At 43.4% G+C, this 12,920-nt stretch overlaps 1 protein-coding gene across 1 annotated transcript in view; it reads left to right on the top strand.

Moving 5' to 3' along the window:
- SMPX (small muscle protein X-linked) overlaps positions 1-9,931 on the top strand; it is a 51,131-nt gene extending 41,200 nt beyond the window's left edge. Inside the window, exon 5 of the mRNA XM_081125915.1 lies at positions 6,140-9,931. The gene's annotated coding sequence lies outside the window, so the exon portion shown is untranslated. The remainder of the gene's footprint in view (positions 1-6,139) is intronic.
- Positions 9,932-12,920: the final 2,989 nt, after the last annotated feature.

Consider the following 12,920-nt stretch of genomic DNA (forward strand, 5'->3'; position numbering starts at 1 on the left):
ATTGACTAAATTTTGAAAATTCTACAAGGTTTCGTCCCCACACCCAACACACAATATGCATTTGGATATTTAAAGCTCTGAGGAACCCTAAAACTAAGAAAACGGTTTATCTTTGCTTAACCCAGTATTTCTCAATTTATCTGACCATGGAAAGTTTGTTTCTTCCCCCTCCCCTGCTTTCCCATTCATTTAAAAGTGAAACTTGTTTTATTGTCTCCTGGAACTAGTTTTTCTCAAACAAACAAGACCTTGAGGATATGTTGGCATATACAGTAGGATTTAAGAGCTATGTAAAAATAAAAGCTATACGTGGGAATATACACACGAAAAAATTCATTAAGCTGTTCACTTAAGATTTGTGCATTTTACTCTATAAAAATATTGAAGAGAAACCCTGCTAAATTTGGAGAAGGCATAACATTTTTAAAAATTAAATTTTGGTGTTCATTAGCACAAGTACAAGAATGTTAAGTCAAACCCTAGCTGGTTTCCCTCAGTGGTTAGAGCATCGGCCTGCGGAATGAAGGGTCTCGAGTTCAATTCCAGCCAAGGGCACGTACCTTGGTTGCAGGCTCAGCCCAGGTTGGGGTGAGTTCGGGAGGCAACCAATCGATGTGTCTCTCTCACACTGATGTTTCTCTCCCTCTCCCCTTTCCACTCTCTGAAAAGCAATAAAAAAAATATCCTCAGGTGAGGCTTAAAAAAAAAGAATGGGAAGTCAAATTATTGCTGTACTACAGATGTATTTCCATGTATCACTTGTTCATGCAAGGTGACTCTAATGCCCTGTCAATATATACAGATTATTTATGCCTATTTTATATGAGTTTTGCAAGAGTTTAGTGTAGGGGAAAGAGCTCCAGACAGGCTTTTAATTCTGGAGCAGCCATTAACTAGCTGTGTGACCTTAGACAAGTGACTTGACCCTCTGGATTTTAATTTCCAAATTTCTAAAATGAGGAGCAATACTAAAATGCTAGTTCCATTCATCTTCGAAATAGTTTTACTATTTTAGAAGATTATAAAGATTTATAGTTATTTCTTTGCCTGATGATACGTCAAAGGCCAGGTTTTTATTGGATTCTCAATCTTTGGGTGACTCACTACCATCATTGTTACCATAAAGACAAACAACAAATTAGCAAAGTCTATCAGCTGTAAGGTGATTGCCATGACAACGTGCTTTTCTGGATGCCCTACGGGAGAGACAGGGAAGCCTACATTTGTTTCATAGGTTCTGTTAACTTTATGTCAAGGAATTGGTTTTCCATTTGGATGTTCCAGAACCTTTGGCTACCACAGACTGTTACTAGACAGCTCTAGGAGGATGCTGGGTATTTCTGATGTAAGCACCGTTGTCTTTAGACATTGAAAGCTCAGGCCTAAACAACAAAGAAGTTTCACTGTCTTCAGGAACTCTGAGAACTTCTCAGTTAAGACAACAATTTACTTGGCTTGTTTATTATTTCATCTACCTCTGGGCGTTACTGAGCTGTGCTTCCCTAGATAAGTCTTGGGTCAGTGTTTCCCCAGTGAAATTACTGGCTCCTTTAGAAACAGGAAGGTCTGTGCTCTGATGGATGGAGAGAAATTGACCACAAAACCAGGATCTGCCAGTGTCTGGATTATGCCCCTTTCTCCACCAACATCTCAAATTCAGTGTCTCAGCTGCTCGGCCCCCAGCTCTAACTTGATATCTGATGTAACAAATTCTCAGTACAATAGGATTTAAAGAAACTTTTTGAATTTACATTAATGAAATTTGGCCTGAACATGCAACTTGCCTTTGCCTTAAGGTGACTTAAATTCTTCACGTCCAGCACATAACACTATTCGAATCTTGATTTCAGGTGCAGAATTATCCCTCCCCCGCAAAAAAGTCCTGCTCCTTGAGACTCTCACGCCTTTCCTACTTTTAGTAGGTATTAGTTGAAACATTTCAATTTTTATGTTAGCCACAGAAGGCTTCATACGCAAAAGCCAATTTTAGTGGATGTTTCATAGTTTAAGAAAAGTTTTTACTTAGAGTTTTCTTTCTTTTACTTTCTGAGTGGCTGTTTGGGATACCAGAAAGAGTTCTGAGTTTGGAGTTGCCTGGGTGCAGTTGCAGTCTGTGCTTCCTGTCTTCTGACCTTGGTGCATGCACTGCCTTCCTCTTCACATGGTCATGATGAGTGCACGGGACAATGTGTGGGAATGTGCTTCAAACTAGAGGGCTCCACAAATGTCCTCTAACAAGCTCCAAAGCTTCAACCAGTTTGCTCTGGGTGCATGGCCAGCTCTTGCCTATGGAACTGGACAGAATATGAGGCATGGCCTTTCTCTCGATTATTTCTGAGTGTCATCGTGTTTATGGCTCTATGATTTAGCACCACGTAGGAGGAAATAATCATTGCACTGCCCCCGAGTGTGTGTTGAAAGGACCAAATGCAGACAAGTGTTGAGTGGAGTCTATTTCCTAAATGATGTATGTAGGGCCATGGCGACTATGAGTAACGCAGCTATAAATGGGTCATGGTGAGGCGTAAACATCACATGCTCCTCAGCCTGGACATAGGGTGACACAGGGAGATATTGGGTACATCACCCCTGCACCAGCCAAGGTGAGCCTTTCCCAAACTAGAAGTGGGGCTTCTGTGTCTTTGTGTTTTGGGTACAGAAGGTGGCTGGAGTACCTGGAGAGTGACTTTTCAGCAGGTTGCCTCGCATTCCCCTTTGTTCTCACAAATGTCCCCTATGAGAGAACAGGACACAGGAGAATAGCCGACAGCTGGTTGTCTAGGCAGCACTGCAGTGTGGCCCAGGATACCGCCCAACACACTTGCATTCCAACAACCTGACAAACAAGTGAGCTTTCCAGCCTGAGCAATTTTAGCTCTGGATCCCTTCCCATTGTTCCCAGTTCTAAATTCAAGCCCTGACCTGAGTCTCTGGATTCTTGGATTCTTGTATTTCAGTAACACATGGCCAATCTGAGTACACACTGAGTCCCACAAGTCCAAGGACAGAAATGCTAGTCCTCTGGGGGCTTTTCACTTCTGGAAGGTCCCTGTGTGACCTTATCCATCAGCAGTGTCCTGTGTCCAAGGTTGCTGGGCCCTCTGGGATTCTACTGTGACATGGGAGGGAGAGGGGAGCTGGAGGTGTGTGCAGGGTGGTCTGTAGAAAGCCAACTGCAATGACTGCTCTATTCCCTCTGCTACCTCCTGCCTGGCTCCTTCTACAAGGAGGAATTGGGTTCACTTTGTAGATTAAATGAGGTGACGGTGTAAAGTCAGTGGTGGCATGCCTGGCATAGCGTAGATATTCAAAACTGGCAACATCACCATCAGCTAGCTGTTCCTCCACCCCCACATAGAGCACAGGCTGATGGCACTGGCCCAGCATCCACCCCCCAGCCAGGTTCCCAGGCTTCCCTTAGCTCACAGACACCGTAAGCAAAGGGGAAGAGGACAGCTCCCTTGGGCCAGTGTGGCATAAAGAATCCCACGCCTTTGCTTTTTTGAATAAATGGCTACCTCAGTGGTCCGGGCAAACTGGATAAAGGTTTCTCTATATTTCCAAGAGTCTCAAAGTCAGAGAGGTCCACAAGCTGAACCAGTCGAGAGGGACATCTTAGGGCTTTTAAACATTCACTGAAGAGTCATTGCAAATGGCTCATACTAAATTTTGTAGTATGGCCATAAATTCACTACCTGGGATAGATATGTGGTGGTCAAAGTCCATATCAAGCCTGTTACGGAAATGGTTCCCACTTCTGGGTTGCAGATGGTGCTTTATAGTCTGGTCACTTCTCGGAGAGAAATCACACCTCACAGAACATGCTTCAGTGACAATTTGCAATGAATCATCACCCCTTCCACGCTGCTCAGAGAAGCCGAAGGAATGTCTCAGCTTCAAGGGCAGCTTGTCATGGCCTCTTGCTTAGCCAGACACTGGCCATATGTCACCCAGGACAGTGACCACAGCAGTAAAATGGCTTGAGCACACACATAGCTGTGATGGGGCTATGGCTGGGGCCTAGGGCAGACCTGCAGCACTGTGGGGACTTAGCATATCGTCAACACTCCTGATTTACTGCATCTGTGGTCCCTCACTCATTCTTGTTGTTTCACGTTGGAGAATGTGATTTTGGCGTAACTCCAACTCCAGTTCTTGTCCCATTCTCACTTTTCCAGTGAGTGGTCCAACTCATCAGCCCTCAGGCCCCTGCTATGTGTCAGGTGCTATGTTAGGCAATGTGATGTACTAATGAGTAGGACATGTTCACACCCTTCAGAAGGTCACAGCCTAGTGGCGGGACAGCTACGGCAGGAGAGCAATGAGAGGAAGGAGGTTATGCATATTAGTTAATAATTATAATGCAGCATATTACATGAAGAGTCATGGAGGACATTTTAGTCAAGAGTTATAAGCAAAGAGGGAGAGGCCTGAAGGCTCTTGTCATGTTACAGAGGCAGTAAGTGACCGGCAAACTCCGTGCAGGGTGTATGAGGAAATGTGGTCACATGGTGGGCCAGGGTGAGGCTGTGGAGCTGCTGGTCAACAAAACACATTGTACCCCGAAATGCTGGACTGGGAAGGAGGTGGTATCTTGCTTCCTCTTGGTGACAGGCATGGACCAAAAATTGAGTTTCCAAAAAAATGCTAGAGAAATAGAAGAGCCTATGCTGACTGCTGGTGATAATGTTATTCAGTTCTGCAATCATTAATACCTTCCTACCTTTCCCACTGGATCGAGAACCATCCAAACCTTCTCTATTAGTGGAGCAGAAGGAGCCCGAATTAGGGCACCTGAGTTCAAATCCCAGCTTTTCTATCTACCAGCAATGAGACCCTGAGCTACTCACTTTGCTTTTTGAACCTCTAAGTACTTCATCTCAACAATGCGTGTAACACAAACTGCATCACAGCAAAGCTATAAAGGCTGAAAGACACAACAGGCTTTGCAATCTCTAAAGAAATACACAAGACAGCAAAGCTTTCTAAAATACCTCTACTGTAGAATTCCCCTCAGGGCTCAGTGGCCAAAACTGGGTCCCATGCCACCCTAGCTGTAAGAGAGCCTGGGAAGTGGAGTATCTGACGACCAGTCTTTGCAGTAAAGAGCAAGGGTGAGTGTGACTATGGATGGATATGGAGAGAGCCACATCACAGTGTCTGCCACAGCAGGGGAGAGCCTTGTCTGTGGAGTTTTCTTTCTTCAGCCATTTGTAATAGAAAAAAGTGTGAGCATTTCATTTCTTAGAAAAGGTTCAACCTGTTCACATAAGGAAAGATGACAACGAATGACATAAAAGAAAAATGGAAAACAAATGTGTAAATAATGTCCAGTGATCCCTGACTACAAGAGCTTTTAAAAGAAATGGCACCATATCAATTAGCTATTGCTGCAGAACCAACCACTCCCAAATCCAATGGCTTAGAACAAAGTCATTTCTTATTCTGGCTCATATGTCGGGGCTCAGCTGGTCTAGACTGGGCTCACTCACGCATCTGTGGCAGCTGGGGGCTCTGGGCTAGATGGGGCTTGGTTGGGGCACGTTAGGTGGGGTAGCTCTGCTCCACATGTTTCTCATCCATCTTCTGGGATCAGCAGGTGAGCTTGGGTGTACCCTGCTCAGGACAATGGCAGAGGCACAAGAGAGTAAACAAAAACATGTGATACCTCTTGAGGCTTAAGCTCAGAACTGGCACACTATTGCTCTGGGCTCACTGCTGGCTGAAGCAAGTGATGTGGCCAAACTCAGCTCTGAGGAATTACACCCCTTCCACAACAGCAGGACACTGAAATGTGCACGGCCGTGGGGTAGGTGGAGGGAAGAGTGGAGAGCTGGAGCCATGACTGCACATTGACCACAGGCACCGGAGGTCTTGCAAGTTATAACCATAAGGTTAGCATCATACTCTAAATCCTTCAGAAGGAAGCCGTCCTCACATAGTTTGAAATTACTTAAATCAGTAGAGCCACAGTTGATGGTCACACTTTCTACTCATAGTTCACTTTACATTCATGGAATTGAGAGATGAAGTATCCAAGTTCGATTTTGACTTGTACCTATCACACGGATTTACAAGCTGCCCTTAAAAACATCTCATGAAAATGAAACGAATTCTTCCTTTGGTTTCTCTTTTGCAGGCTTCATGTGAAGAACTGAAGAGGAGGAGAACAGATTAAAATGAAAATAGCTCACTAAAAATTTTATATATTTGTATGAAGATTATGAACCTCCTGAATGCCTGAGGCTCTAGCAGAAATGTCCTGTTTGTACATTTATATCTCTTCCTTCTAGTTGGCTGCACCTCTCACTTTAATTTGTCTTCGTGTTTGGCATCTTGCAGGGCACATAGTTCAAGAATTCACCTCTTGGAAGGTGTTGTTTTGAGGAGGAATATTTTATGGAGAGGGATATGGCCATATGTATAACAGTGACTTTGACTGGAAGCTCTCTAAGCTACTTCCCACACTATTTTGGTCATTATTTGGAATGTATTTTAGTTCTTCACCTTCTAAATTATGTCAATAAACTTTTTATGAGTTCAAATAAATATGCAAGTAAGTGTAAAATATGAATCAAGACTAAATTAATTTTCATATTTTTAGAGAGCTACATATTCCCCCACATAGACAGAAATGAGATATAAGAGCCAGCCAAACCACACGTTGCCTAAGTGGGGGATGCTCATTCTGAATTATTGGGTACCGGGGTAAAACTATAGCTGACTGGTCAGTGCAAGTGAAGTTAAATATTGCCTGAGGAACTGGGCATCGTTGATATTTCTCCTCCAAGGATAACCTTTATGGGGAGTGCATTTTTCTTCCATAGAGGGTCAGAAATTCCCTTTGCCTGGGTAGGATGGAGTTCATTACAAGGCACAATAAAATAAAGCTGAGGAATTAGAACAGAAGAGAGGGACAGATCATATCTTAGTCGTCCTAAGAAAGATCAACTGTGTCTCCTGCTGCTAAGATGGGGATTCTTTGTGAAACTGAATCAATGGCCAACATGATCATAAACCAAAAGGAATCACTCGTGCCCCTCTACAGTGTTCTGATCTTCCCAGATCACCAGACAACTTCACATTATGAAGATTTGAGGCACCGGTTTCTCAGGACCACACTGTTGTAAAGGCACCTGGTATATAGAGACCCCAACACCATGACTTTTATCCTTTCCTCAGTGCCTGACATTTAAGAAAATCAGATGTACTTCTAAACATCCCAAGCAAAAATGAGTCTAGCTTTTCTGTTTCATAGAGATCAGCTTTCCAAAGCTGGACCATCCCTGCGCACACATGTGACTAGCTGCAAATTTAGTGGCGTCTCAGGGGTTCAGGTTTTTCTGAACAGGCTCCCACCTGGTTATGGGTTCCAGACTTCCCGCTGGGATGTGGCTTATGCTGGTGATCTCAATCTGATACAGACATACAGGGCGGGGAGTATCAATCAGAACCAAATATGCCGGCCTGATCACCTGTCAGCACAGCAGGTTCTAAATCCTAGAGCACTGTGTTGCCTTGGGCCATTCCATGCCTTCCTAATGAGGGGAGCTGGGCAGGGGAACAAAATTTACCTCAGTGTTCCACTTGTTTATATATAAGTAAATCCATGTCCAGTTTCAAAACTAAATTATGGTTTGATGTTATAAAAACTGTTTTCATATTTTAATGCAATCCCTCAAGTCAAATTTGCAGCATGATACATACCAGAATCATTAGACAAATTCAATGGATTTTTTTGAGAGATTTATGTTTAATATGTATTTTTGGTTGTTGCTAAGACTCAAATTCACTGTATGTGGGATTTAGCAAGTCTATAGTCCATCATTCATTGGACAATACATATAATATATGAAAAGACAAAATTTATTTTCAGTGAGGTCATAATTCTAAAAATTCACATTTCATGCTAAATGGCTCTTTAAAAGCCCATACAGCACATTGAAACAGCCTTATTTTTCTTACAGGTTTGTAAGCAATCAATTATTATGCAACTTTTCCACGAAGGAAAACAAGGTACAAGTAGTTGAAGGTTCATTAGGAGAGAGGAAAAAACTATAAACACCACTTATTTGAGTATTTCAAGTAAAGCATAAAGTACAACAGCCAGTTTATAGCGCACATGCTGTAACCAGTACTGACTATAAGATACTCTGCTGACAGGTAAGGATCCAGAATACCATACGACAGTCACTCTGCCCACACTGCATGGCCACGTTCTCTGAGGCAGACTCTGTGCTAAGTGCTGGCAGGAACAGAGCACATTCAACTAGAAAATCACCTTGCTTCCCTCTCCACCTCTCCACCTCTCCCTTCCTCCTTGGCATGGGATTTCCTTATGCTGTGCTTAAGGCACCAATGACAGAAGGCACCACAGGGTTCAGAGCTGCGTGGGACACTTGAAAAGCTTCTCCCTTTGGAGCAGAGGCCATGTGAAACAAGCAAGGCTCTCAAGAATCTTCTCAACCACTCATATTTTATGATCCTTACACTTTAAGAGCACAGATTGGAAGGTTTAGCTTCCTTTCCCGAGTAGGTGAATGACAGAGTAGAGTTTTACAAGTTAGGGCCAGGGCGTGGGGGATGATATTTCCTCAAATGCATCCTCAGTTTTCACTAGAGCAGTCAGAGGATTTACAAAAGGCCTCCCATTGTGATTAGGCGCATATAAGCATCACCACTAATTGAAATGAACCATCCTGTGAAACCCCCTCTCCTACATTCTTGGGCTGATGTAAAATTAGGGTCCTCCCTCAGAGATAAAACATGGAAAGGTTCCTGGGGAAGAGAGCAGGTCTCATTGGATTCAGGGACTCCAGGTTGATCAACTAAAACTAGTTCCCTTTGAAGATGTGTGACATTATCTCATTGCTTTAAACTTAGCTTGAAACTGAAACTGCCTTTAACTTGATAATTAATGCTCCCTTGGATTTTTAACTTGATGCTGAATATTTGCATTAGTGCAGCCCACAGATAGCTCTTTGCCTCACAGGCCGTTAATGAAAAGTCTGTGCTTCTCCAAAGGAGAGGATTTATTGTCATAACATTCAGACACGATCGTGTATTCAGTCAACAAGCCATGCTCAGAGCAACCACTAAGGATAAGGCAACTTGCCAGCATGTGGCTAGGCAAAGAAAACCCTTAGAGCTCATACACTGAGTTCCTTTTTTCTCTAAGCAAATGCCCAAACCTGCTTAAATTCCATGATGAAGGCAAATCACACTGTCAAAAAACTATGCTGATTATAAAAGATGGGATTCAGCTATAAAATAAGATTACAGCCTTAAGAACACCATCATCTAAAAGTATTGCTTAGAGAAAGAAAAACAACCTCAATTAAGCAATCATTTTCAGATTCTTGGCCTCATATCCTTCAATCATATGCTTGTTTATTATAGGAGAAAAATAGCTCCCATAACATTTGACTTCTCTGCAAAATAATTTAGTGCCACCCCCAACTAAGAGAGACTGTGCTACCAGGTAATAAGCCCCCCCCCCTCCTTTTTTTACGAGCAGCCCTCCCTTGGATCAATGAGGATATGTTGAAGATGCAGATTCCAGGAGGAAAGGGGATTTTCTCCTTGGGCTTCAGGTGCCTGCAGAGGAGCCACAAAGCAAAAGCAGGTCTGCCCTATAAACTCTAATTTTCAAATCTGATCACAAGTTGGGCAGAGTGATAGGGAGGAGGTACAGGCAGGATTTTACCCTGGTGTGTGGGTTGCTTCTGGTCTCTAGACATACAGAACGAAGGTTCTAGGCTTCTCTAGAAACAATTCCTGCTCCTTAATATTCCTCATGCATCTATAGTGCACTAGACAAGACAGGGTCCTGGAGGAATTTCTGTTCAGCAGCGTTTTGGAACAGGCCAATGCTCAATCCAATCGCCCACACAAGCCACACTACCTTATAGCTAATGTCAAGCTTCAGGCCAAAAAAAAAAAAAGAAAAGAAGGAAAAAGAAAAAAACAAACAAACAAAAAAACCCTGGGGAAAGTTTTTGTGCTTTATTTCTAGTTTTGTTTTGCTTTGTTTTATATTTTATCTTCTGGCTCTGGCCACACACAGAAAGATGCTTGGGCTCAGACAATCCTCACCCTCCTCACCTGGCCAGCACCGAGTTTCTCTGCATTCATTGGGGGGTGACAGGACTTTGAAGAAGCCAGGGAACACGTCTCAATGTCTAGGGAGCTGGATGCCTATTGGGACATGGACTTTCTACACAGTATTGGAAATTAGTCCTTGGTTAGTGTCCTAAAATAATCTGGGTGAATCCAACTTTATTATAATTTTGTTAAAATGGCATGTTGCCTGGCCGGGTGTGGCTCAGCGGTTGAGTGTCGACCTGGGATCCAGGCGATCGGGGTTCGATTCCCGGTCAGGGCACATGCCCGGGTTGTGGGCTTGATCAATGACTCTCTCATCATTGATGTTTCTATCTCTCTCTCTCTCCCTCTCCTTTCCTCTGTCTGAAATCAATAAAGATATATTAAAATAAATAAATAAATAAAATGGCATGTTGCATTTATTTAATTTTGCAGGCAAGGAAATGGGCATAGCTCTTTCTAGTGATTAAATAATAACTGTGCATAGACCAAGATGCCCTAAACCTTAAACAAAACAAACAAAAACAAGAAAAACCCATGCCAAACTTATTTTTTCCCAAATCTTGAAGTCATTGTCAGGCATCTTGGTTATGATAATGATGGCCTAGGAAGAGGAGGGTGGGAGCTCCATTTGGAGCCCAGGAAACCATATACGCATAGGGTGGGGAATTTGGAAGGAGGAAATAGCCAGAAGAGATGTCCCTTAATGAGAGACCCACTAGGCTCCAAACTCTGTATTTAGATCCTGGTTGACTACTAGGGCCCTGACCCACAGACTCAACATTTTGGCCCTACCTTACTTATTGCTTATTTCCCTAGACTTTTCCCAGCATGTTTTCTCTACCAGCTTGGGAAAGGAATCCCCCCCTCCCCAATGCTCTGGAACCTTCCCCTTCTGGATAACTGGACTCTGGCTGCAGATATGCCAAATTGTGCCATTAACTTCCTTGGAGAGCATGCTTCCACCAGGGGCTTTACCAATATCTGCTACCCCAGAGTCATTCATTCCATTTGGCCCTGGATATAAGTGATAATGCCTATTGCTGGCTGGAAAATAAACCGTGGGAATTGGCATGTTTTTCAATGAGAGGTCATAGAGAACAGCACTGGCAAGGGCCCATTGTATCCCCCAGAACTTTCGTTTAAAGGCCAAACAGAGGCAATGATCTCTAGCAGATCCACCATTAGGCAAGACCTACATCTGAAAACTTTGTTGATTCAGACACTCAGTAATTAAGTTGTGGGCCAGTGAGCACATTATCTGCAATCAAACATGTCCCTGATCAGCGATTAGACAGGCAAACATGTGACCTCATTGTCTCCACTGAAGGAAGGATGGTTATGTAACAATCTCTAGGCCTTGGACATCATGGTTATTTGCCAACTTTTAATCCTAGTAAATATTTAAGCTGAAATCACTTGCTGTGCTTCTGGGAATCAGATTTTTAGGACAACTCACTGTTCCTTGAGAGGCTTGATGCATTTGACCTGGTTATTGATGTACTGGGAACTCTACAGAGACCCAGATATGAGAGAGGTACTAGCTGCAAAAAATGTCATATGACTTTACCCAAACAGAGGCATGTCTGTTTTTAAACTTCATAGCTTTCTTGCTGTATAAAAGGTAGTAAAGAGAAAGGTGTGTTGGAGGGAAGGAGGGAGGGAGGGAGGGAGGGAGGGAGACAATGACAAAGAGACAGTGACAAAGAGACGAGAGAGGGAGGGAAGAGAAGGGAGAAAGCGCGAGAAAGTGCATTTGTTCCTAGAGTCTGTGGGGTCACTGAAGAAGATTCCGTGGCTTCTCTGTGGTCTGGATGAGCAGGGCAAGCCTATCTATTTCATGCTTAATCGAACACTCATCATCTATTTTCTTCTGAAGGGTAAGGGGGGTGCATGAGAGCTTCCAAGTGCATGTGAACAGTCCAAGCGAGGACTAAAAGAAAATCTGGCTTGGGGTGACCTGAGACATCTAAATGTCACATAGTCTTGATGCACATGTGACCTGGGACTGCCCTGGGTGACTCAGACACCAGCCCTTTCTTAATCCTTTATTTGCTCTCCCTACTCCAGTGAGATTAACACAGCCACAGCCTGCAGAGCAGCTCAAGCAGCCCTCCCTCCAGCACCACGGTTCTGCATGCAGTTAAGAGCTTGGTTTCTGAACTCAGATTGAGCTGCATTTAAACCCTGGCTGCTCTATTAGAAAGAGTCACAATTACTTAAAATGCTGCATGTGCTTTCAAAATGAAACGTACAGCCAAATCAATAGGCAATGAGCCTCGATCTAGCACAGGGCTAGAAACTTTTGGAGGAGAGAATTCTGCACTGTGGAGTCTCTTCACCCAGACGCTTTCAAAGCTGAGCTTTTAAGAGTATGTTTGAGGGTTATACTGAGGGTCATATTTGATGAGTATATGGAGAACTAGGCAAAAATTACCAACAATTTAAAAATAAATCTATAGATCTAGTGATTTAAACCACAATTCAAATCATTTTGACTTAATTTAAATCCCACATAATCCACATTCCTCTATCTAAATCAGAAGTTATGATATGATTTAGGCAAAAGTCCAGAGTACTAAGCACATCAATAAGCATTTTTTTGTTTGCTTCTGTTTTCCTTTCTTTTCCCAGCAGCAGACTCTGAGACAAGGGTTCAAACAAAGGTAGCTTATCTGGGCAGAGAAGAAAACACCAGCACAGGACTGGGGGGTAGAGAGAAAGGCAGGAAGGCAGCTGAAGGGGGAAGCTGTGAAGCCCTTACCACTGGGGGTAACTGGAGCTGTCTCAGCTCCGGGGAGGGAGCTGAGGCACCT

This window comes from Miniopterus schreibersii (assembly GCF_964146895.1).
Source record: "Miniopterus schreibersii genome assembly, chromosome: X".
Taxonomy (NCBI): Eukaryota; Metazoa; Chordata; class Mammalia; order Chiroptera; family Miniopteridae; genus Miniopterus; species Miniopterus schreibersii.